This window comes from Haemaphysalis longicornis, unplaced genomic scaffold, assembly GCF_048455015.1.
Source record: "Haemaphysalis longicornis isolate Haplotype H1 unplaced genomic scaffold, Haemaphysalis longicornis Haplotype H1 scaffold_1, whole genome shotgun sequence".
In the NCBI taxonomy this organism is placed as follows: Eukaryota; Metazoa; Arthropoda; class Arachnida; order Ixodida; family Ixodidae; genus Haemaphysalis; species Haemaphysalis longicornis.
Window position 1 is genome coordinate 297576764 of NW_027526203.1, and position 24702 is coordinate 297601465.

General features: G+C 50.5%; 1 protein-coding gene across 1 annotated transcript in view; it reads left to right on the forward strand.

Moving 5' to 3' along the window:
- The first annotated feature begins 832 nt into the window (after window positions 1-832).
- Window positions 833-24702, forward strand: part of LOC144159237 (uncharacterized) — a 51225-nt gene continuing 27355 nt past the window's right edge. Inside the window, exons 1-3 of the mRNA XM_077690608.1 lie at window positions 833-1260; window positions 6860-7097; window positions 12539-12650. The gene's annotated coding sequence lies outside the window, so the exon portion shown is untranslated. The remainder of the gene's footprint in view (window positions 1261-6859; window positions 7098-12538; window positions 12651-24702) is intronic.

Below are 24702 nucleotides of genomic sequence, written 5' to 3' on the forward strand. Positions count from 1 at the left end.
CTCAAAAATAAAACATTGGGCTGACCGAATCAAAATGAAAGCACGCACGCCCTTCCGCATAGATCCTAATCACAGCCATTCTTGGGCATTTTTAGGAATCTCCCAATGCGAAGTCCCAGGGATGCTCGTAGGCTGTGCTGTTTGGTACATGGAATTTAGGTTCTTTTTGGGATGTCCTTAAGGTGTTTGGTGTTGTCTGGGTAGCGCAGTTTACACACGTAACGCCACAGCAGCCCTCGTATATTCTGGTAATAAGATTGCTGTGATAAAATAATCGTTATTAAACATATTTTGAAGTAAAAGATGACGTAATAAGTGCTCCCCGTGATGATTTTAGGCAAAAGTAATTCAGTAGTTCCGAAATAACTTTTGGGACTGATCTTCGAAGTGGACTTCAACAGAACCTCATAGCTGAAAGGATAAATTGGCGCGATGTGTGTGTTTGTGAACGTGATTGGTGTTCGCATCACTGCGGAACATTCCTTCCTCGCGAGCGCACTCTTCTTTTTGTGACCAATGCATGGTTCTTACACCATGGCTAGAATGTAGTACTGTGCACTCTACCGTGACCTTTCAAACTCAGCGCCGGCTACAAAATGTTAACGATGTTGATGACAATCATACCGCCAACATGCTTATGAACCCGCGAGGAATGAGGAATACAAACGGGCGAGGTAATAGGTAAAATGCAAAGATTAACTTGGTGTGTTTTTATTGTATCTTTTTAAATTTTTAAGTTTACTGTAACCTAACCTGAGAAATCATTGCTTCTTAGATTGGTTTTCTTCGGCGTTTGGCCAGTTTGGGTTTGTCCGCTTGGTGGCACCGAACGCCGAACGTTGGCGCGAAGGCACGAGCACGTGCACGGTGCATCGCGTGCACTCCGACGCCTCACAGGTTGCACCGATTCTTCTAGAACACCTCACGCTGTTGCGTGGTGAGCCCTGATTCGTTCATAACGCCGGACGAAGTGGTACAAGGTGGCGACGCAAGCGCACAGTACTCGACAGTACTGGCATTGCTCTTCGCCTCTGGTCCGCCATGTTCGCCATACAAGATGGTCCCCGAGAGCCACACATCCTCGTTTCACCTGAAGCTTCTTTTCTTCCTCTTTGTGCTGCAAAGACGGTCTCCAATCAGTGGATCTCATTTTTGCAACACGGAGAGGGAAGAAAACAGCCTGAGGCGATTCTAGGGGCACCAGCAGCTGTCAGCTGCGGCCTCCTTCACTGCCCTCCGCCGTGGTTCGGTCTGAAAGCGGTGAGCGAGCGCTTCTGCGCACCAAAACTCTGCTATCTCTCGTAAGGCGCCTTAGAGTTGCTAAATGAGCTTTTCTAGTGCCACTAAGGCGGGCATTCGAGCTAAATGAGCACCGAGAGAGACATATAGGATTTCAAATGCCATTTCTAGCACTCGCACGCAGCGTCTTCGATCGGCAATACAAAATGTAATACTTCCGTACGTAAAACAAAGAAAATATTTTTGTTTGTGGAACTTTGTTCACTCTTCATTTACTTAAAATGTGAAATCAACATATTTAATTTTCATACTCTCAAAAACGGTGGGTCAGTTGCAAAAAAAAAAAAATACTACGCGAACAGCCACCACATAAAGGCCCGTTCACACTAGCGACGAAAGCGAGCGAAAACGACGGGAATTCCGTCGCTTTGTCGCGCGACGACCGTTTTTGGCGAATGGTCGGGACCAATTCTTGTCGTCGCGCGACAAAGCGACAGAATTCACGTCGCTTTCGTCGCAGTGTGAACGGGCCTTAAGAGTCAAAACTGGTGTCTCTTCTAATTTTGTATCATTTTACTGCCTTAGACTGCTCCTAAATTTGATCGTTATATTATTGTACGAAAACGGAACGGGGCGACGACAGTACCACTACAGCACAGTGAGCAATGAAAGCTTTCAAATGCCATCGAAATTGTAGTGTAGCACGGCAGATTCTGAATGGCATTCGAAACACCCCATTTGAGTCAAATGACATTTGGTTCAAATGAAATTCGGACCCTAGTGTAGCCGGGGTATAAGCTTGAGTTCCATCCATGCCTGGCGTCACTTGAAGGTAGTATCTATTATCCTGGCAAGCGTGAGAATTACCACGAGATATTTTTCATGGCAGTCGCCTTTCATTGGCTAAGCACGCTACGCGGAGATTATATGAAATAAACATTACCTAAACAGCCGTGTTTGCAGCTGCCCCTGAAGCTGTGTGGTATAATAGTTTTGAACGAGAAGGCTCAGGTTCGAGTCCGACATCGCTGTTTTCTTTTTAGCTATTTTTTGCTCATCGTGATTTTGTCAATACTTCTTACTCTGGCTTTTACTATATCAAGGGGTCGATGCACAGGACTTCTAGAATGGGTTGAATTACATTAAATATAGGTTATGTTTTGTGTCGTTGGGCTGGATTAGATTAGGTTTGTTGCAGTTGAGCTGGATTTGGGTAGGTTATGACGTGTTCGGGTAGGTTACGCTAGGTTTGGTGAGGTTATGTTAGGTTACGTTAGGCCATAATATTATTCAGGAAATCTTAGCCCAGCCAGCTTTTATGGAAACTGCCGTGAGAATTTCCCGGAGGTAATTCTCACGGCTGCTGTGAGATTAGATGCAGCCAGAAACTGGGCACAGCAAAGTGGACAGGAGGAACATGCTCGGCCAGAAAGTGAGAGCAAGTGACGAGGAGCCGACGAGCAGGTGTAGAGACAGTCGCACGGCGCAGGTGCATCTAGTGCTAGTGGTGATGTTAGCTCTGACGGGAAGGTGCTTCTAGTTGGGAGAGACAGCGTATGCTTGGCGACATCAGTGTCTGATGCCGATGAGACCTAAGAAAAGCCAAGTTAAAGCTAGTCAGGGCCACCAGTACGCTGTTTCCTCAGTCTTCGCATCACAATTGCGGAGGTGGTCTAATTTTTTTCTCTTGCAATAATCGGCTGCCTTGAGACAAAGTAACGTAAGCTATTTCTGTTCAAAAATGCCCATTTCATTCGTGGCTCGCTTGGCTCACATTGGGGTATGGCTTCGATAACACTTCGTGCTCTGCAGGCTTCATCACTTGTAGTATTAGCATGCAAAGCCTCGTCTACACGATCCGTCTGTGAGAAAGGAGCGTTATCACTGCCTGGATATTCTCAGCTACGGTAAAAAATGAGCACCCTAGATGGAGAAAAATCCCGGTGGCACGAACTTGAGGGAATCTTAAAAATTTATTCATATAATTTGTCCGAAGTGGAGGTTGTTTGCATTGTGCACATTACAAGAGAGCAAAAGTGTTGTACATGTGAAGCGGTGAGAGCACGCAAATCGCTGTGAAACGTGGAAAAACCAACCGCACTCTCTTCAGTTCTCCTCATTATGCACCCCTGGCATGGCCTAAACGTCATTGAGGCCATGGCTGTCCGATCGGTTGTCACTGGTCAACTTCGCGGCTAATTTCTCGCATTTCCTGTGATGATCCGCCGTCGTCAGTGCTGTGTATGACCCTCTTCTATGCCTGAACCTGTAGGCATAGTTTTGCCGTTTCTTTTGTGTTTTGAGTGTGCGCGGAGTTTGAGGGATGAGCTCAATACTTCCCTTTCAACCAGACCATTCGACCACAAACGTTTATTGCTTAAATACGCCCTACCAGCCCGAGCGCGCGCTTGCGACCAGGCACTCATACCTGCTTTTTTTGTGGCACCAGACCGGAAATAGACCCCTACACGTTGCGGAGAAAAGGAGAAAACTCCCCGGCCTGTGATATATAGAAGGCTGTGGAAGAGAACGCCGTGAGCTGCTCCCCTCTCCGGTAGATAGCGTGCAACTTTCGTCACGTCTGCGGTCGAGTTGAGAGGGAACGATTATGTGCAATGTCTCGTAGTGCGTAGTTTCGGTGATAGTGAACGAATTTTCATAATTCTTGCTTGAGGGGATTGCTTTAATTTACTTTAATTTACCCCAAAATACATTCCTAGTAGTCGATGGTAAGTGCTGCAGGGCCCCTTTAAGGTTTCGCGTTTTGTAGTGCCCCCAAGGCTTATCCGGCAGCAAACGATGCAGTATTCACAGGGAAATTAAAGGGAAGCTGAAGCGCTTTCCAAAAAAATTGAGTTAGAGGCACGTTTACATAGTTTCTTGCGCGCTGAATCCGAATATCACATTGAATTTTATTGCACATGAGTCAACCAGCATTTATTTTGCAAAACGCGCGGTCCCGTTTGAAAGACGCGCGCTTTTCATCTTTTGACACCCCTGATTGGTTGCGCCCTTCATGACGTCAAAGGAGGACACCCTTCGGCCGCGCGGGTTGTCTGAAGCATTGGGAACGATCGCACGGCAGCGGCGCTTGCCTTTTCGGCAATTTAGCTGGCAGTTTATTGTTCACACATGACTGCAAGTTTATTTTATAACTTCTTGTGCTGTTGGTTCAATTATCTTGGAGCTTAAATTTGCTTTACACGACCGAGAACCCCAAATCAGTGACTGGCGTCGGCTAGAGGGTTCCGTAAAAATATTTATGAATTAGGCAACCAGCATAGGGGGTTTCCATTCCTTATGTTAATATTAGGTACTGCCTGAACTGTTTGTTACTATATACGAAACCATTTATGCCGAAGATTAAGCGGCGTTTTATAAACAATCTACCAGCAAAAAGCACGTACGTGCACTGTGCGAAAAAATAGTATTCATGTGCTGTAAACGTATATGCGAAACATATGTTGCGGTACTCGCATAAACCAACAAGCAGACTCTGCTTCCGAATTTCCTTTGTTCGTTGTCGCCCACCCCAGCCCCGTTACTCATCCCCATACACAGACCCACATGCGGGCGCGCGCGCGTGCGCCATTTGGGCAGTGGCGCTAAGGCGCCTCCGCGATCGCTAGCTGCACTTCGATGAGTGGTGTCTTACTGCTTGAGTTGCATTTATTCTGAAAACATTGTAGCATACTGGTGCCTCCGCAGCATTATCGGCTTGGGTTTTTGAACACTGTTCTAAGCCCATAGGGAAAGAAAACCGTGTTTAACGAAACGGGTATTTCCTGAACAAATGTGACTTTGGTTCTGAAACTGAACGAAACAGAAACATCCCGGACCAAAGTAGAGCAGTATTCACCATCCTTCCTAAATCTAGCATCTAATTTGAACATTCACGCCAGTCGCATAAAAAAAAAGAGAAGAAAAAATAAGAAAAACGCACTGGACCGTTTTACAAAGTATCTAACATATTCTAATATATTCTCTCATCAAGCACAGCCATCTCGGTTGTCGCTTCCGTGTGTTATCAAACGTCCCGGCATGGCATTATCCTGCTTAGGAATACGGCATGCAACGTATGCCTCGTTTGGCGTTCGTGCATACTTTTTGAACACGAAAGTTGTACAAATAAGCGCTATCAACCACAACAACAAGTATCATTCACAAGGACACAAGGAAACACGGCGAAACGAGCATGGCAGAGGCGGCCGATCCGGCCACAAGTCCAGGTATGACGTTTTTCAGCCGGTTTTCGCCCGCGCTCTTCGGCCTTCCGGCATCGCGCGGCGAGATGGGGGTGGGGCATCGGGCCACTTTCGTTTGCGCATTGCGCCGCTTCTATTGCATGTATTGCACCCGCCGCGGTGGCTCAGTGGCTAAGGCGTTGCACTGCTGAGCACGAGGTCGCGGGTTTGATTCCCGGCCGCGGCGGCCGCTTTTCTGATGGAGGCGAAAAGCAAAAACGCCCGTGTGTACGAGATTTCGGCGCACGTTAAAGATTCCCAGGTGGTCAAAATTAATCCGGAGCCCTCCACTACGGCGCGCCTCATCGCCTGCGTTGCGTCGGCGTGTTAAACCCCCACAATCAATCAATAAATTGCATGTATTGCGAAAAAATTTCGTACACGGGAACTATTCAATGTGTACTTGCTGCTAGTCAACTTTTCTTTTGATTCTCCCGCAAAATCATGTGTTTTCATGGCGTCTGCCGTGAAATAACGACGGGTATTGAAACGAACTTCCAGTGTGTCATCAGGCTCTGCAGCCTTGCTTATCGTCAGTCCTCCCAGACGGTGCTGTCATACTGAGCCGCGGACCTTTGTCCAATGTTGCTTTGCTTTTGACCGTATTTGCACCTGGCTTCTTTTTGTAAGGGTAGAAAGTAGTCGTTTCGTGAAACATGGTTTACGCTCGACAAACAGGGTCACGCGAGACAACGTCGCTTACGCCAATCGGCCAGTGTCGTGCAAGACAACTCCAAAGTGACAGACTTATGTGCAGCTTAAACAAGCATAGCGCGACCAGTACCAACAGCAGTGCGCATTGGTACTTCTATGTTTACGTGTATTTTCGTAACTTTCATTGTTTACTCCACCATTCGGCGTGCTCATAATCATAAGCCCTGCCTAATTTGAGTTTGCATTTGCTGGCCTCAACCAATTGCACAGCTGGGCATATGACATCACAAGTTCTGTTGTGGGAAATGAGCCAGTCGGTCGCATCGCTGTTCCCTTTTTTTCCTAATTATAGGGCTTATTTGAGCGAAGTGTGCATTAAAAATGGTGTCAGTGATTTTAACTCGCCAATCCTTCGAATGAACCAAACTTGTGTGAATAATGAAAGCACCCGTGCATTGAGACTTTGGCTTCTGTTGTACAAGTGCGCCTCATAGCCCAGGTGTAGTTTTGAAGCATGGAATATATAGTTTCTTGGTCCCTGCCACTTATATAGTTCTGATCACACGTTCTGATATAGTTCTGATCACACGTTTCCCAAACTAAGTTCTCTAAACAAAATTACCTCAACCCCAGGTTGTGTTTTTACTGTTTATCTTCAATTCGTACTCTTTATCTTGACTGTGTTCCCCTGTGCTTTCTCGCTATGTACTCAATGTTCGCAGGTAAATGATGGAGGTGATACAGGAGCTCACACTCGCACACTCTGCCATTCAGGTGCTGCCAGTCCAGGCTTTGGGAGTGCCACCTGCGCGGCCCCCTCCACCACGGCCGGCTCAATCCTGAAACGGCTCTCGGCGCTCCTGGCAGCTGCATGGTAGCTGCGCCGCCGAGAGTCGTTTCAGGGTGGAGCCAGGAGGCCTGTGCCTCCACACCCCCGTGGACAACACCGGCCCAACGCTGGTAAGTACAGCTGTGCCTGCCTGTGCTACGGTGCCAACAGTGTGCGTACGTACTCCAGAACCTCGCATGTCAACATACCTTAAAAAATACTAAAGCATTGTTGTCTGGGCTCAACGTGAAAACCCGTCTGCCTGTCGGCAACGTTTGATTTGTCTCACTTTGGCCACGTGTGAAAATGGCGTTAATAAAAGGTGCGAGGGCCTTCATGCATTGATATTGGGCCCTTTATATTTCCACTGAAAGAATTTGTTCCCAGCAGTGCATCTTTGTAGATTTGTGCAACCGACTTCAAAGGGCTCAGTGTGTAGCGCTTCATGGGCATTCATGGCATCTTATATGGGGGTATATATCAAAAGGCTCTTGGGCCATCGTATGTTCTTAAAAGGGTCTCGGTGTGTAGCACAGCACTCCTTAGGGATACATTCGGTTTTATGAAATATTTAATGTAAGACCTTAAGAGCGCATCTTCCCAGTGCAGCACAGCTTTCCCCCTTTGCAGCCCAGACCTTTCACCCAATTTCCAGTCACTCTGGTCCACAGCTATTTTGCCAGTTTCTGGTGCTGCAAAAAAAAAAAAAAAAAACCCACGCGAACTATGCAAGAAAAACAGGACTTTTATTATTATTATGACTATTTTTTTAAAATTCTGCTTGCAACACCTTTACCAGTATTTGAGCAGCATGCGAAACCACTCGAAGCAGTTTTTGGGTGCAGGCCGGGGTTTTTGCTGCAAGTTTTGCAGAAAGTTTCCTTGCAGAAAAAATGGCACAGTCCTTCCTTGTTGCTTTGGCCCGGGAGTTTGTAGGTGAAATGGCTTGTCCTGTCTAGCCTTTCCTCGTACTCCATACATGCAGACGGGCCCCACTTTTTGGTTCGAGCCGTCAGATCACCTCCCAGCTCTTGGATGAGTATGTGGCGGTGCTGCAGGTTCCCTCCTCTTCTTCGCCATGATTCTGCAGCTGTGTGTGCCTCTCGAGTATAGAAACCTCTAGATGCCAGAATAAAAGCTTTCGCCACCATTTCGAAATGCTTAGTTCACAGTGTAACAATCTGCACGGTGCTCTCTCCACCGGCATCGTGGTCTTCGTTGCTCGCTTCTGTTGAATCACCAACACTAACTGATGGAGGCATGCAGTTCTCTTCTTCACTGAAATGTGCACCACCGTAGAAAGCATGCAATGAGAAAGCTGCCATGCTTCTTGGCGAACAGCGCGCATCTGAAAACGCTCTGGAATCCAGAAGGCCTGTGCTGAACATAGTGCTGCACCCTAGTGCGAGAAGAAGAAAATTTGAACTGAAAACGCTCTGGAATCCAGAAGGCCTGTGCTGAACATAGTGCTGCACCCTAGTGCGAGAAGAAGAAAATTTGAACAAAGTTCACGTATCCGTTAACTCTTCCGTGACCCCGGAAAGACGGCCGATTTTTGAGTGCTTCCAGAAAACTTTTTTTTTCTCTTTGGCTACTTGGACACATTTAGCATTGCTATGCACGAAATTGTAGCTTATATTGTTCTCTTTCATACAAACAGCAGTAGTTTTGTAAAAGGTGTAATTATTGACAGTTTATTGGGCAACAGAGCGAAAATTCAGAGAAAAGGTGTACACAAAACACAAATAGGCATTTTACTGAGTCTAAAAATTATTTTAGGATATGCAAAATGTTTCTGCGTCCCTAAGCTATGATTCAATATATACATCAATGACGCTGTTCACCAAGTTCTGGATTTTTGCAGGCCTACGAACCTAGCTGCCGTGACAGGTTTGGCACTCCGCAAAGCCACTCGAGAGTCAGTCGGTCTGTCTTAATTATGCATCCAAGCATACTTGTTTGCGTTCTGACACAAAGCCATTATCACTTCAGTGGTAAAAAGCAATAAAAAAAATTACCGCGCTTGAGAAGCTGCATGCATCAGTCCGCGGTGCTAATTTTACACCAGCGCCAGGCTATCACGAAGGTGATAACGCCATATGGCGCAGTGCATTTGGCAAAATATCTTCATTGCACGTTGTCCGGACCCTACACATGAAAGTAATGCCGCTGTCATCAGATATTAGGCATGTTTTTTTTTTTAAATACAGCGCGAAGTCAAAAATGAACCTTCTCTGGCAGCACCAGTCGAAGTCTGAGGCTGGGGCAAAAAAAAAGCGGCAGCAGCAGTGGCCGAAGTCCCTCAAACCGCTGTCTGCCTTTGCCGAGCGCGCAGTAAAACAGGACGCCATTTTCGCCCAACTCGCCGCTACCTTGGTTTCCAATTTCCCTCGTGACGCCATCTACCGACACGAAATGTAAACAAAGATCATGAAACTGAAAGGGGTTTCTAATGAACACGCTAGATGGCGTCAGTTGTCTGAATAGCGCCGTTTTTAATTTTTGCGGGAGGTTTGAAAATCAATGTTCACTTGTGAACGCTTATGGCGTGGTCGCGCAAGAGTTAAATAGTGCATACAAAGAAAGCGGGCACAGCGCAAGGAAAAACATTGCAAAATCTAACTTTGAACACCCATGTCTGGCATAGCCTGACATTGGACCGCTACGGCATTTTGCGTTGTCGGGCAGCGCCGGCAACGGGCCGCAAGGGGAGATAACTCGGGGACAATGCACCCCTCCTCCCCCCTTTCCCTTGCCACGAAATGTACTGTGCTCGCTGGTGGCACTGTGCTCGCTGGTGGCACCTCTTCCTCTTCAGGCATGGAGGACGACGCTCATCATCAGCTTCACCTCTGGCAACGAAGCGGTGGCACGCGCTCACGCTGCACCCTTGTGCTGCACCCACGGCGAGGTCAATCCGCCTCTTTCACAACCCCACTGCGCATGCGCAATCCCCTAGCGGCCAAGTCCCTAAGCAGTCCAGTAGGGGCAGCAGACGACATTCCCCACAGCTCCCGCACAAGCGGGAAGGGGTCGTGGTTGTATTTACATCGTTTGATTTTTTGTGTGTGCTCGTTGTGCGCGGAACAATGCCCACAACTTGTGCTGCGTTCCGCTGTAACTCGGAGTGCCGAAAAAGGAACGGTGTCGGCTTCTATCGCTTCCCGTCGGCCACACGCGATCGGCTACGGCGGTTTGTGTCGCTCGCGTCGGCTCGGGTGATGGGAACTTTAGGCTTAACATCCTGGCGGATATTTGATCGCTGCTATCTGTGCAGCTGCGAATGACAATCTGCAACACAACTTTTCACTACACTATCATCCCCTTTCTCGCATGTGGAACTCTATTTAAGTTATAACTGCCGTTTGAGCGATCGGTGACCAAGACATCTGCGTAGCCTGTTTCGATGCTTCCGCGCAAGTATCGCCATCTCTCGGCCGCTCGGCGCACCGCGCGCCGCGGCGACCGGTCAGCGTAGGCTTGCATCGCGGCAGATATATCTGATCGCCGCTTTTAAAATAAGCCCTGACAACAATCCCTAGCACAATTTTTCACCACACTAACACCTACTTTCTTGCATGTGGAACTTTTTAGCGATCAGATTGATTCAATAGAGCAGCGACAAGCACGGTTGCTACCGTGGTCTGCGCCGGTTCGAGCCGCTGAGTGTGCCGAGCTGGCAGGCGCGGCCGGCGTGTGCACAGACTGTTTTCCGAAGGCATAAAACGCTTCACGGTTGCTTGCTTTATCCATTTCTTGCGAACAAACGCGCAGAATCTACAAATTCAGCTCAGCGATCATCGTAGTTGACCATGGAGCAAAAACAGTGGGCGGAGCGACGCCGACGACGCATCTCATGCGCGCATCGGGCCGTCTCAAATTCACGCGTACGACTAGTCGTGGCGACAGTCGTAACGATCAGTCGCATGCGAATCGCGTGTACCAATCGTACATGTGTCCAGCGCTTAAAGGCATTTTGCGAACTGCCGGCCTTTGTTGAGCTGGCGATCGCAGTTCATGCCAGACGACTCCAAGTACTGCTCGCTCTGCTACTCGGACGGCACACGGATCTGTCAGAGATTTCTCTACCAGCCCTCATTCAGTGATAAGAAGCCGCCTGGTATTATGTGATGACCAGAGCAGTCATCTTAAGGCGTTATAACACCAACACAGAAGAAAAACATCGGCTGCTCCTCGCCGTAATGTGGGATTGCCGTGCATACAACGAGAACGCAGCCAGAGGAAACGACGGCAAACCCTACAGCTTCAACTTCCGCTAGGCACGCTAGGTGGCAGCACACTGCAATGAAAGAGGCGGATTGAAGCCCTCATAGATATGACGTTTGCTCTCCGCTTTCTCATGACGACGTGGCAGCCGGTGGACCTCGCGGTCCACTACACTCGTGTTGCCTTTTCATCCCCTTCCCTGCCAATCCTGGAAGAACCTGCGTAAAAAAAATACTGCGAGCGTGTCGGGCCGTCTGTACAGAGATCAACCATTGACTGTCGACGTTTTGGCCGTGTGTCCTCTGATGGACTCCCTGTCTGTCTACCAGGCCGGGAGGTCCAGGAGCTTATTGGTTATCAGAGAGACTCTGCAACAAAAGTGAAAACCAGCTGTAGTCCTTGTTTCTGAAACCCCTCCAGTTTCCCTTGAAACTTCCTGCTGCTGTATATGAGGGTCTAAGGCATTGTGCTGCCAAGCCCAAAGCCCAGAGGGGACATGCAGGTCGAAGAATCACCATTTTTTTTAAATATGTAGATTTTTTGTTTTCACTTGTATTATCCATACCTGCCAACTCTCCCAAATTGCCCGGGAGACTTCCAAATTTTGACCACATCTCCTGATTGTACGAATGCTATCTAAAATCTCCCGAAAGTGGCCGCCCCAGCGGAGAGGTCATTTTTAATCGGGCACGTACGTTAGTTATTTATGCTGCCACATTTGCAGAGCTGCGGAAGAGCACTCGCCACCATACTTGTAGTTCATTGTAGATGTGCGGGACGAAGTCCAACAAGGGAAGTTTGGTGGAATGCAAAGGTGATGCTGTCGCTACTTGCCATTGCGTGCAGCAATGCTGAATGTGGAAGTATCTTTAGCACCATGAGTCCTTCAAATCATTGAAAGACTCTGGCAAGGTTAAGAAAACAAGAACCTAAGTGACTTCTTTACAGTAAAGTGTCACCAAACCCGACATTCTTTTGAGCAGATTTATCCTGAGAAGTTTTTGAAGCTTGCGAAGTCCGCGACAGCCAGGTCTTTTCACAAGTAAAGAAGTTTCATGCTGTCCGCTTAAAGAACCAGGAATAGTTTTTATGATGCAAGAACTAAAATACACACCCTTAAAAACCACCTACCCACCCCGCAGTCTCCCGAATTTTCACATTGCTAGGTTGGCAGGTCTGATTATCATCTTTGACTATCCTTTTTTTATGGGGAAAAAAAATGAAAACATGCACGGTTCTTCAGTGTGCCAAGTTCTCGTTCGGATGGAACTTTCGCCAAAACTTCACTTTGGTGTTCCCCCACAACCAGTGGCAGTCTTCAACGTCATGTTTTATTTTAATGCAGAAGCCGCGCACCGCCAAGGTCGGGATCAAGCGAACATGGAATGGCGGGCGGCCTAAGGTGCCAACACTCCACGCGCCATCTTGGATTGCAAAGATCGACCGCAGCCTTGGAGGTGAGACATTTCACATTTCCAGTTCGCGGCCTTGAAGCGACCTGTCCTATGTAAGGAAATCCTCCACTCGTGTTTATTTCGTATATTGCACAATAAAGGCAGCTTGTGCGTTCCAACAAATGCTAACCCTTTTCGACGGATGTCCGGGTCTGTAGGCACTACTTATCTCGGTAATCCTGCCTCGAAAACTTTTAGTTTCTGATAGTCGATGTGCGTTATTGTCGGCGAAGTAAATTTTTGGTCCCCGCACGGGGCACCTTCAGTAATCTTGGTGACGGTATTGGCAACACCGCGGACCCCGAGCCCCCATACTCGTGCTGTATCCTACCGTGGCTAGGAGTTTTAAGGTGAAGGGTAGAAACCACAAACGGTGGCCGTCGGAGCCGTGGTCAAGCTCCGGCGGATGGGCTCCCTGTCTGTTTACCAGGCAGGGAGCGCCGGGACCTCTCTCGGCATCAGGGTAAACCGAGCGAAGAAAGTACCCCCGTTCCCTGCTTTTTTTTCCATGCTGCATGGTTCTTTCAAAATTTTCTAAACCCACTGATCGGCCCCCGAAAAGGGGCCGCACCGAAGCGAATTTTACCCCATTGCCTGCCCTATCGTTCCAAATACCTGACAACTTTCCCCGGTTCTTGATCATCGCATCCGAAGACAGTACAAAGCCAGTGACATCTACATCCGTTTTCTTAATAGCTAAGTGCATTGAACATGTTGTAGGAAAACACTACAAAGCCAAGAAACTGACCTCTGGAGAAATCCTTGTAGAAGTAAACAACCCGGCTCAATCAAAAAAGCTCCTTGAACAAACCCTCATTGGCGACCTGAAAATCAGTCACTCCCCACCGAACGCTAAATACATCCCAAGGTGTCATATCCGAATCTGATCTCTACAATGAAACTGACTCGGACATCCTCGAGGGCCTGCGCGACCAGGGCGTCATTGCAGCAAGGAGGATCACCATGCGTCGAGAAAATCAGGAAATCAAAACCAAACATGTTGTCCTCACCTTTGACCGTAGTACCTTACCTGAATTTGTGAATGCAGGCTTTCTTCGTTGTACCGTCCGACCATACGTCCCCAACCCGCGTCGGTGCTTTAAGTGCCAACGTTATGGGCACAGTACTAACAACTGCCGTGGGCGTTTAACGTGTGCAAAGTGCTCAGAGCACAACCACCCCAAAGGGAATTGCAACAGCACTTTGATCAAATGTCCGAACTGCGGTGGCCCGCACACAGCGTACTCAAGGACGTGTGAAACATTCAAACTTGAGAAGAAAATAATCAATCTTAAAGTCAATGAGAACATCTCTTACCTAGAAGCGCGTAAAAGGCTCAGCGCCTTTGCTTCTGCGAAGTATGCCGACGTGGCTCGCCGGGGGGCAGAGCGGTGTCTAGTCACTGCGGCCACCCAGTACTATGAAGCAGACTTGGTGCCGCCCCAGCCCCCCGAGGTGCTGCCTAAGGCAGCCCAACCAGCTGACACAACACCTGTGGCACCCGCAAGTGTTGCGTCGGCCACGAATGCCAGGAGTGACGGCTCTGCCGTTGGTCCCCTTCCTCCGGCTACCAGACCTCAGGTGGCCATGGATGTAGATGTGGTGGCTCCTTCGACCACCTCTGCATCCAACATGCAACAAACTCTGGTGGGAGGGATTCCTTCCTCCACTTCGAACATATTCCGTGTCGGAGGCCGCAAGGACTCCATCTCGTCGCTGTCCCAGCACTCAGACGAGGACATGGAAATGGCACCGTCTCAGCCAGCGCCAAAGGCGGTGAAAGAACAGCGCTCCATGGCGGGGCGGGGAAAAAAGCCAGCAGCCCCCCGTGTCACTGGCCCAAATCATACCTAAGTGTGGTAGGTGATACATCCATCCCTAGTCTTCACCAGCCAAAATCTTCTTTAAACATTTATGGTAGCACAAATAGCTATGCAGTGGAACTGTAGGGGATTAATTAAAAACCTAGATGATATATATGAAATCCTACACAAAACTCAAGCAACCGTCCTGTGTCTACAAGAGACTCACTTGAACCCTAAGCATACCAACTTCCTAAACCAATACTCAGTATTTAGAAGAGACAGAGACAGCTGCTCGCACTGCTCGGGTGGCGTGGCAATCGTTATGCGAAAAGCTGTCCCTTGTCAATCTATTCATTTGCGCACCGGCCTAGAAGCGGTTGCTGTTCGGGCAATTATCAACATGTTAACAACAATTTGCTCACTGTGCATTCCCCCTGAATATCGTTTGTCCAGTTACGAATTTGAGTCCCTTATAGATCAACTGCCAGAACCGTTTTTACTAGTTGGTGACCTTAATGCGCACAGCCCACTATGGGGATCGGAACGCACAGATTCCCGGGGCCGCTTGATAGAAAACTTTCTCTTGTCCTCCGGAGCTTGTCTCTTTAACAAAAAGCAGCCGACATACTACAATGCAGCACACCACACATATTCATACATTGGTCTGGCTATAGGCTCCCCCGTTCTTTTTCCGTCCATCGAATGGGAAGTGGATACAAATCCCTATGGCAGTGACCACTTCCCAGTCACCCTCAGATATTTAGAAAAATGCCCCTACAGTTACACTTCACATGCAAAGTTTAAAGAAGCTGGTGCCGACTGGGCAACGTTTAAAGAGATGTCGAAACTTACTTACACATCAATAACACACTTAGGTATTGATGAAGCGTCACAGCAAACATGCGCAGCGCTTAAGTAGTGGTTTTCGCCTTCCTGCTCCAGACGGAAGGAAAGCATTACGTAAACCGCATGTGAGCGCTGGGATGTCAGCGCGCAAGAAAAGCTCTGTGCGCTTGAACCTAGAGCAGGCACAGAGAAGAATAATGGGCCCCACATGAGAACGTCGACTTGCCGGAGAGCGCGTGCAACGCCGTGCAAACGCAGCGCGCGCGTGAGAAAAAAAAAAAAATGTCAGAAAAATATAACGTCACCAGAAAAAAATAAATACGTGGGGTAACATGTTACGTATACGGTTGGTGGTCACGTGATTTTTTTCGCTCTTGGACTACTTCGCCCTCATGCAAATGCCGGCCCTCCCGTAGCGTTCCGCCCCGGCATCTCGGGTTGTGATCTGGCTGCGTACTCGAAAAGAAATAACTGTTCTCGGAAGTTGTTCAACATTTTGTTGCCGCGCTATTCCAGTTCGCTATTTATTGGAAACGGGTCGATTATGCAAGGAGATGTACGTACGCCCTGTGATTTTTAGTGGGGGCTAAAATACCAAGAACGACAGCATTTTAAATGAATTTTCGCGTAGCAGTAGCTGTCAAGTGCACACACGATTTCGCTTGGCATGCCAATCGCGCAATTCGTTGCAGCACGAATGATATTTCCCGATAACCATGCGCAGCAACTGCATGCTTTCTTTATGAAAGACATCCGCGTATCCTTCGTAGTTTCAAAGAAATCAAATTGTTCCGTGGGTAAAGCTAACCCAAAATCCTGGATAAATTAGGAAGTTTTGTATATATATACTGAGATTTAAAATGTATGTTTTATAGTTATATTGAATTAGCATTAGGAATTTTTGTTTTTGTCCATTAGTCTGTTTTGTTTTAATAGTTTTTTTAGCATGAGGCTACATTCCGTCCTCTTCCTCACAGTTGTTGATAGATTGTGGGGTTCAAGGCACCGACGCAACGCAGGCGATGAGGCGCGCCGTAGTGGAGGGCTTTAACGTGCGCGGAAATCTCGTACACACGGGCGTTTTTTGCTTTTCGCCTCCATCAGAAAAGCAGGCGCCGCGGCCAGGAATCGAACCCGCGACCTCGTGCTCAGCAGCGCAACGCCTTAGCCATTGAGCCACCGCGGCGGGTCTCCTCACAGTTGTACATTTTGTAAAGGGCATAAGCATGTGCCTCATGCACGATGCATGTGCCCAGCCTCCTCACGAGCATCACTGCTAAAGTGGGCTGGAAAATCCCGTACAGCCGACTGCGAGTTAAGCAAGTCGGCATTGCACCAAGCCCAGCACATGAAAGAAAACACAGCATGTTGACGGAGTCACGAAATGCTTTCACCCACGGCCGCACTGTTCAATAGCATCCCAAACCGAATACACTGAAAAGGCAAGTTTCTCGCACAAGGGCAAATACAAACGCGGACGGAAAGAAGAAACTTGTAGGGCAGATACGCAAGTGCACCGCCGCCGCAACTTTGAGCCCAGCGGACTGGCCGCTCCATGCCGTCAGCGCTGCCGCCGGAGCCGCCCCCGCTGCCGCCGGCACAGCGCAACTCGCGACCGGAGCGCCCTCTCAGCGCCTAGGGTAAAGTCGCGCCCGCTTTGGAGGGCGCAGTTCCGAAACTGAAAAAGTATCAATAAACGTTGCTTCCGCCCGCCACTGAGGAGAGGGGGCAAACTCGCTGCCCCGCCGGGCGTCGCGAAGCAACCTCTCCGTGGCTGCGGCGTTGGCGCTTACTGGCGCTCGGTAGGGTTGGTCATGGGGTGGAAACGTCGCCCCGCGCCAACGCTCCGCTTGGACGTGAGGACGCATGATCAGACCCGCGGAAAAAGCCAAACGGGTGAATATCGCGGTCCTTTGTCCTCATCGCGCATGCCTAGTGCTTCCGCAGGGCGAAAATGTCGCCCATCAGCGAAGCAAACAGCGGCAGCCCGAAAGGAATCGACGACTACGGCCACCGGGATGGAGTTCCCAAGTGAACGCCGCATTTTGCCGTGGTTGCGCCTCTCGATTGGCTGCATGAAGTGGGATAGCTTGCGGGATCCGGACTTCGCGCTGTGGCACGCGCGGCACGAGCGAGAAGAAAAAAGCCTCATCGCTGTGTGCGCGGCCGGTCTATTTCGCAGAGTGACACAACTTCGTAAAAGTCTTACGGTCGTTCGCTTATCCGGCCTGTCGCGAGTCGGGGAAGCTCAACGCGGCTTCCCTAGACTGCGGCAAATCGCCACCCTCACTGAGCCTCGTGGGGGCTTATCGGGTGAGATTTTATCGGCAGAACTCCCATCCGCTCCTTGCAAGCACGGGTCCGAGGCAAAAAATAAAAAACGCGCTTGCAGCAGCCTGGCTGCATAGCGCACGGGACCTACCGCAACACGAGCGGTTATCGGCCTCCGGAGACAGCGTCGCCCGCTCCGTCTCGGAGCGCGACTCACACAGAGCCAAAACGACCTACTATTTACATATTTACAAACGGACCTTACTGCTGCGTTCGGAGGAGGTTTGTTCTGCCAAAGGCGATGCCGGCGGACAACATGTGGTCCCCGGGTGCGCCTCTCGTCTGGGGATTGCCATATTCCTGGCTGCGTTCCCTTCGACGATCGCACCGACGAACACATTCGAGCACGTGGTCTTTTGTTCCGTCAAGTGCGGCGCGCGTCAGGAACTCCGGGTTAGCGACGGGGGCTAATATCTGCCGCCACGTTCGCGTTTCCCTTCCTTTAGCGCAACGGCAAGGGCGAGGATAGTGGAGATCAGCTCGCTACATGCCTGGCCAGGTAGTGGAGCGGCACAACTTTGTAAAGTCTTGCGGCCACTCGCCCAGCCGCCCGTGAGTCACGGAAGTATCGTACACCTTCCTCAAACTGCGGGTGCTCACCACCGTGAAACTTTCAGGGGGAATTTCCTTCGGTGGGATCACTTCCGGCGAGAGACATTGAGCGTGTAGCAGATACGAATCCGAGAAAAACGCGCCTGCAGCAGTACGAGCTGCAAAGCGCTCGAGGCTGGCCCCAATACAAGCGGTTAGCAGCCTCCGGCGACCGCGTCGCCCGCTCACACAGAGCACGACTCACACAGAGCCAGTTAAAATCATATTTACAACACGGATCGTTCTGATCACCGGGCACCTGCTCGTCTCTGCTGGATGCAATACCGGCTGACAATGGGTCTGCTCGATATGCGATATCGCCCGGGAATTGCAACGTTTGCATGCATCATGCATTCCCTTCGGGGCTCGCACCAACTGGCCGACGTTCAGCACGTGGCTACGGGGCCAGTCGGGTGCTAGGCGCGTTAGGAACGTTCAAGCGGCCACGGGGGCTCACGACATGTGTCCGCCACCACGTGGTGCTACCGCTCCCATTGCGCGCGGTGATGTTTTCACGGGCGCAGCTTATATGGCCAGCACGCGTGGTTCGCGTATCCGCTTAAGCCAGCTGAATGCCACGTGGTCCGTCTCCACTACGAACGAACTTTTGTCGACGGAACGGTCAAACTCGTTCAGAACGTGTGGTCCGATCTCTAAGTAGTCCGTAGCACTACGCGGCGAGCGGGCCGCCGTGCTTTGGAAACACGAGATCGTAAGGCGAGCTATGCCTGGGAAACAGAGTGCTCCCCAGTGGGCCTAGCTGCGGACTCAGCGCACTGCATCTCACGCGCGCCGGGCAAGATCAACAACAAAGCGTTGTACAATGCCTGCGCGGGGATGTGCTATGCTGTCCCGGCCGTGTCGTGGGAGCAAAAGGTGCTCTTTTGCGACAGGGCCTTGGCGTCCACACGTGCGATGATGCACGCGGTAGGACGAATGCGCGTTATCGTCGTCGGAGCAGGAGGCTCCCCGACGAGGCGCAAGGGGCTCCTTGGCGAGACGAAAACTTGGCCACAAAGTCCGTTTGGCGTCTGCACGTGGATATACATTGGCCGCAGGCTAACGTCGTCCGAGCAAAAGGTGTTCTCGTTTCCGACGTAGCGAGCGTATGGCTCTGCTCCAGGTTCAAATCGTACGTCAAGTTCGCAGGCTCAGGATCACCACTACGTTGAGTCGTACAGAACACAGGAGATGCTGGCGCGGGTCGGGCGATAATTGCCTCGGTTCGCGGGCAGCCGCGGAAGCACGCTACGACGAAAAGCGTCGTGCTCCCAAAAGCCAAATGCTGGCGCGGGTTGGGCTATAACTGCCTCGGTTCGCGGACAGCGGTGAGCGGCGGGAGCACGCTACGCCGAAGCGTCGTGCTCGGAAGCCGAACCGCTCACTTCACAGGAAGTCGCACATGGGCTAAGGCCAACAAAGGGGCCTGTGCCGTCGCAGTGTCGATACCGTGTTGGGCGCCAATGTGGGCATAATGGGTCTAGCTACGGGATAGCGAACCACCCCGGCTAGCTTTGTTAGAGACGTTGAGCGCCGATGTGAGCTCAACGGTCCCTTGTGGGCCTAAGTGGGGTTCAGGGTGTTCCCCCCACGCCCGGAACTGACCCATCCAAAATGCCCCAGAGAGGTACGCGGCGTCCACAAGGGAGACGCCGCGACGGGTTCGACTCGCCGACACAGGCGACGACAGGCTCCAAGGGGCCAGGACGAACCAGGGGGTTTATTGGCCCAGTTGTACAGTGCATAATAACGCCAAGGCCGGGTTAAGAACTACACTGTACCGACGCGCGCCTCGAGGCCGGGCTCTAGCGGGCCGCGACGGCTGAGGCGACACGGGGCTGCCGGCGAGGTGGGGGGGAGCCTACCTCGCGTGTCCGATTGGGGTCATGGGCCCCGCTCCGGACGTGTGGCGGCGAGGGTGCGATACGAGCCGCGATCCCTCGCGTTCCCTATACTCTATCCTCCATCTCCTTTCCGAGCCCCTGGAGCCAGAGAGACATCCCGAGAGCTAGCGAGAGAGCCGAGAGAGACCCGCGAAACGTGCGCCAGTGCTGTTAACTTTTTTGGGGGCAAAGTCGCCAGGACGCTTCCTAAAAGTCGCCAATTATAACGAAAAGTCGCTAAGCAATGATGATGATAATTACTTTTTTCGGAGATTTTTAGTTTTTGACTGGCTGAGTGCTTGGAACGGCTACTGACGGCCACCTGCGGCCGCATTGCACGCTAAAGATCGCAGCGCCACAAAGGCTTGATCCTGTTTTGGCGTCACTTTTCGAAGCTTGTTCCGAGCACTACCCTGTTTCACAATATTTTATGCCTGTTTAGCACACTGTAATTCAATTTCTCAAAGTCTCCAAAAAAGTCGCTAAGACTCCAAAGAGATAGAATTGTCGCTAGCACGACTGAAAACACGCTAAATTTAGCGACTTTCTCGCTAAGTTAACACCACTGACGTGCGCGTCGCGGTTATAAGGCGCGGAGGAGAGGAGGCAGGTTCTCGGGCGAGGAGGAGCGACAGCGGCGGTGGGACAGTCGGTGCCCGCCGGCGCGTCGGCCCGCGAGGTGACGTCACGTGCGCGGGAAAGCGCGCTCGTTCGAACATCGCGCTGGCGGGAGGAGGAAAGGGGATCAAGCGGATCCCCACAGCGTGCATGTTCCAACTTTTAGTAAGGACGCGGGTTCGATTCCCGGCCGCGGCGGCCGCTTTTCGATGGAGGCGAAAAGCAAAAACGTCCGTGTGTGCGAGATTTCGGCGCACGTTAAAGATCCCCAGGTGGTCAAAATTAATCCGGAGCTCTCCACTACGGCGCGCCTCATCGCCTGCGCTGCGTCGGCGCGTTAAACCCTACAATCAATCAATCAATCCAACTTTTAGTACAGTTCTGCGGTTAGAACTCTGCTGGCGCTCATAACTGTTTGACGCGCTCTTCCGCACATCTGTGAACTTAACAGAAATGTATAAATGCTAGGTTTTTGATCTCCTACAACGGTCCCATATTTTAAATCTCCGGTGAGATACCAGAAAAGGAGATTGAAATAGGCCGGCACGAGCGCGCAGTTTGTTGCCCTCAAAACGCGGCATGATAGGTAAGGCACTGACCAATCGCAATCTGTTCTTCCTGTACATTATCAAGCACTTGAACGCGCCGCGCATACGAAACGAAACGGTCCGGCGGCGCGCTCCACGGGAGGCGCTCATTAATGGCGGCCGAGACAGACGGGCGAGGAGGAAACGGCGCGGGGAAGAGAGTTTGCGCTACCTTTGAAACATACAGGGACCTTAGGCGCAACACCACCTAGGGAAACATGCTTGGTTCGAGAAGCGCGCAGCCATTGGCTCCGCTCGGTGGTACGTCGCGCTTCTTTTTTTAGCAGATGACGGCCAAGCTCCGCCTACTACATCCGCTACCGCTCAGCGGGGTCAGTCGGTGGCCGGCCCGCATCGAACGGCTCCTCGCGCTGGTCGTGCTCGCGTCGGCGGGAACGAGCGGAAACGAGCGTTTGAAGGCAAGATGCGGGCTTCCAAACACAACATGCTCGCTAACGACAATAATTGAAGATTGCCACCAACGACTATAGCGGCTCGCTAGCGTTTCGGCATGCGGCGCTGTTGCGGTGAACTCGTCCCAAGGTCTGGGGAAAGGCTCAGCATCGCCGCAGTTATCCAGACACTGCTTTGCGAGGCCGCGATGACGACGATCCCCCGCGCAATCTTTCACTGCACTATCACCCCCTTTTACATATTTGCAAACGGATTTTCAGCAATAGTCCCGCTCTGGCGGGCGATGACAAGTTTTAGCTGCTGCGGTGTATGCCGTATCGTGCATACACTGCACAGTGGGCTGCTTGTCGACCGTGCAGGCAGATGCTTGCCGCGGTCGCGCATGTAGCGGGCGTTTGTGCCCGCAGAGATGCTCCATGTTTTTCAGCGTTATTCACACCTTGTAAACGACGCGCTATATCTACAAACTCAGCTACGCTCGTGTAACGGATGGCAACGATCTCCGTGCCACCGGTGCAGGACGAATACGCCGTGCTGCCGGTGCATACGCCGTGCTGCCGGTGCATACGCCGTGCTGCCGGTGCATATGCCGTGCTGCCGGTGCATACGCCGTGCTGCCGGTGCATACGCCGTGCTGCCGGTGCATACGCCGCGCCGCCGGTGCAGGAGCGCCGTGCAACCGCGTTTCCCCCAGAGCCGAGAACGCTGTTTGGCTACAGCATTTAACAGGGCCTACCAATAGCGCAGCCGCACTGTTGAGAGCTTCGTGCGTCACACGGGTGCGTCACAAGCAGTCTGTCGCACGTCAGAGCGGGGCAGTGTGGCGGAAAGGAAGCGGTAGGTGAGCAAGGAAGAAAGAAAGCATCTTTGTTGCGTGTTTGTGCGGCCCCTGCTTTATGCAGAGGTGTAATATTTGGTATAACATGTCGTGAAGGGGTACTCTAGCGATTGTGCGATTGAAATGGTCACCTTCAGAAGCCTATTTAGGGCCCCCTTAAGTACTCCGCACAGTTACAGGCGAGGGAGTAAGCCATTTGACTCGGGTACTAACTCACAGTCGTAGCCCATTGGGTAAGACAACTGACACTAACTCTGTCTGGTCTACCAGACACAGGCTCGAATCCTGCCAGTGCCTGTGTTATTTTTTGCGATTGTAAGTGCTATGCGCACAGATGCGGATGGACATTGTGTGGTCCTAAGGTACTCCGTACCTAAAACGGAGGCAGTTGAAGAGGCACCGTGTCAAATTCAAAGCAGTGCGCACGGGACACAACAGGCCAGCGGCGCGGGCTCGCAAGCGGGTTCAAGGAGGATGCCAAAGCGGCGGCAGCGCTGGAAGGGAGGGTTGGGAAGGAAAACTGCTCTCCTCCTCCTCCTCTCGCATCCTCGTACGTGGTGCAGTTGACTCTTTCTGAGAGGGGGGGGAAGGGATTCGAGGCGCATCGGGGCTCGTGGCGCATGCCGTTGACGCGGGGGAGCCTGCGGCAGCTCGCATTTTCGGTGCATGCTGTAACTGGATTCAATCGTTGCGTCCGATATAGAGGCACTGGAGCATTGTAATAACCGGTTTATTTTACCATAGAAGGCATGCAAAATTGGACGTTGCCATAGTTGCTCATTGTTATATCCAATATAGATATACATGGCATCGTTATAAGTGGGCTCGACTGTATATGCTTGTCCTCATCAGCTGTTTTCAGTGTGGCACTACCCAGTGGTTCCCAATCATTTTTAGGCCAATTCTGTGCTTCTGCTCTAAATCTGCCTCATTTTTCTACTCGGGTCCCCACTTTCCTCTACCTTCTCACTTTCATTTTGTTCTCTAACCCTTGGCACATGTTTACTATCGCTTATACCAGTGATAGAAGTGCTGCTCCAATTGCTCCTAACTGCTCCAAGACGAAACTTCTGCTCCATGCTGCTCCAAATGGTCTTTTTAAGGGATTTTTGCTCCTAACGTGTGCCGAAGGGGCACTTCGAAAGCATGTGGTAGCACTTCTGACTCTCTGGTGCAAAACCGAAACTGAAAATAAACTTGTGTCTAGTGTCACCTTTATTTAAACATCCAAGTCAAACCCGCTTGTAAACTGAGTTTGCTGCGATGTGTCTGCGCATTTGTAGACATGGCCTTTTTTTATCTGTGATCGTCCATGGCTTTTTTATGGCTTTACGGCCGCTCTGGGGCATTGCCACGTTTGTCACAAAGAACATATGAACGGTTCTTTGTGGCGTGTACTAGTGTTGTGAACATTGTAGAGTTAGTATTATTCGGCATTATTTTTTTCAAGAAGTTTTTCTGCACTCATTTTCTATTACATGCTGCATCAGTCCAACTCCACTGTTGTTGTGGTGTACCCGAACTACATATACAGACAAACCCGGAAGTTAACATGTTCAATTTTTTTGAAACATGACATAAGGATGACTGTGGTTTTGTGGCTTCTGCTCTAATTGTGTTGACCCAGTTTTAGTTTTTGGCTGCAAGTGGAAATGTACGTTTTAAAGCTCGGACAGTTTAGTCATGTACCTCGAGTATTTTTATCCGAAAGTTGAAGGCAACAGACATCTTGTTCGGATTTTTGAAATGATGCGCCTACTGCATTTGATCGTTGGTTTTTACATGCAGTATGATGCGTTATAAATATTGGAAACTTTAACGGTTTTCTTGTGAATTATATCCACCCTTATAACTGTATTGAAGAGCGTATTTTGGCATCTGCTCCAAAGTGGCTTGTGGCTGCTCCAAACTGGAATTTTGCCTGCTCCAACAGCTGCTCCGAGAAGTAAAATGCCACTTCCATTACTGATTGAAGCAAGTCCAATGTTTTGCTATTAAGCTGTTGCTTCTGTGTACTTTGTTGTATTGTGACACAGATTGGTTCATGACTAAGCATTAAAACTGTTTGAATGCGTCTTTATTTTTCCGGATGCATCTTCAGCCTGACGCTGCATGCCAGTCACATGTGCACATTACGAGCAT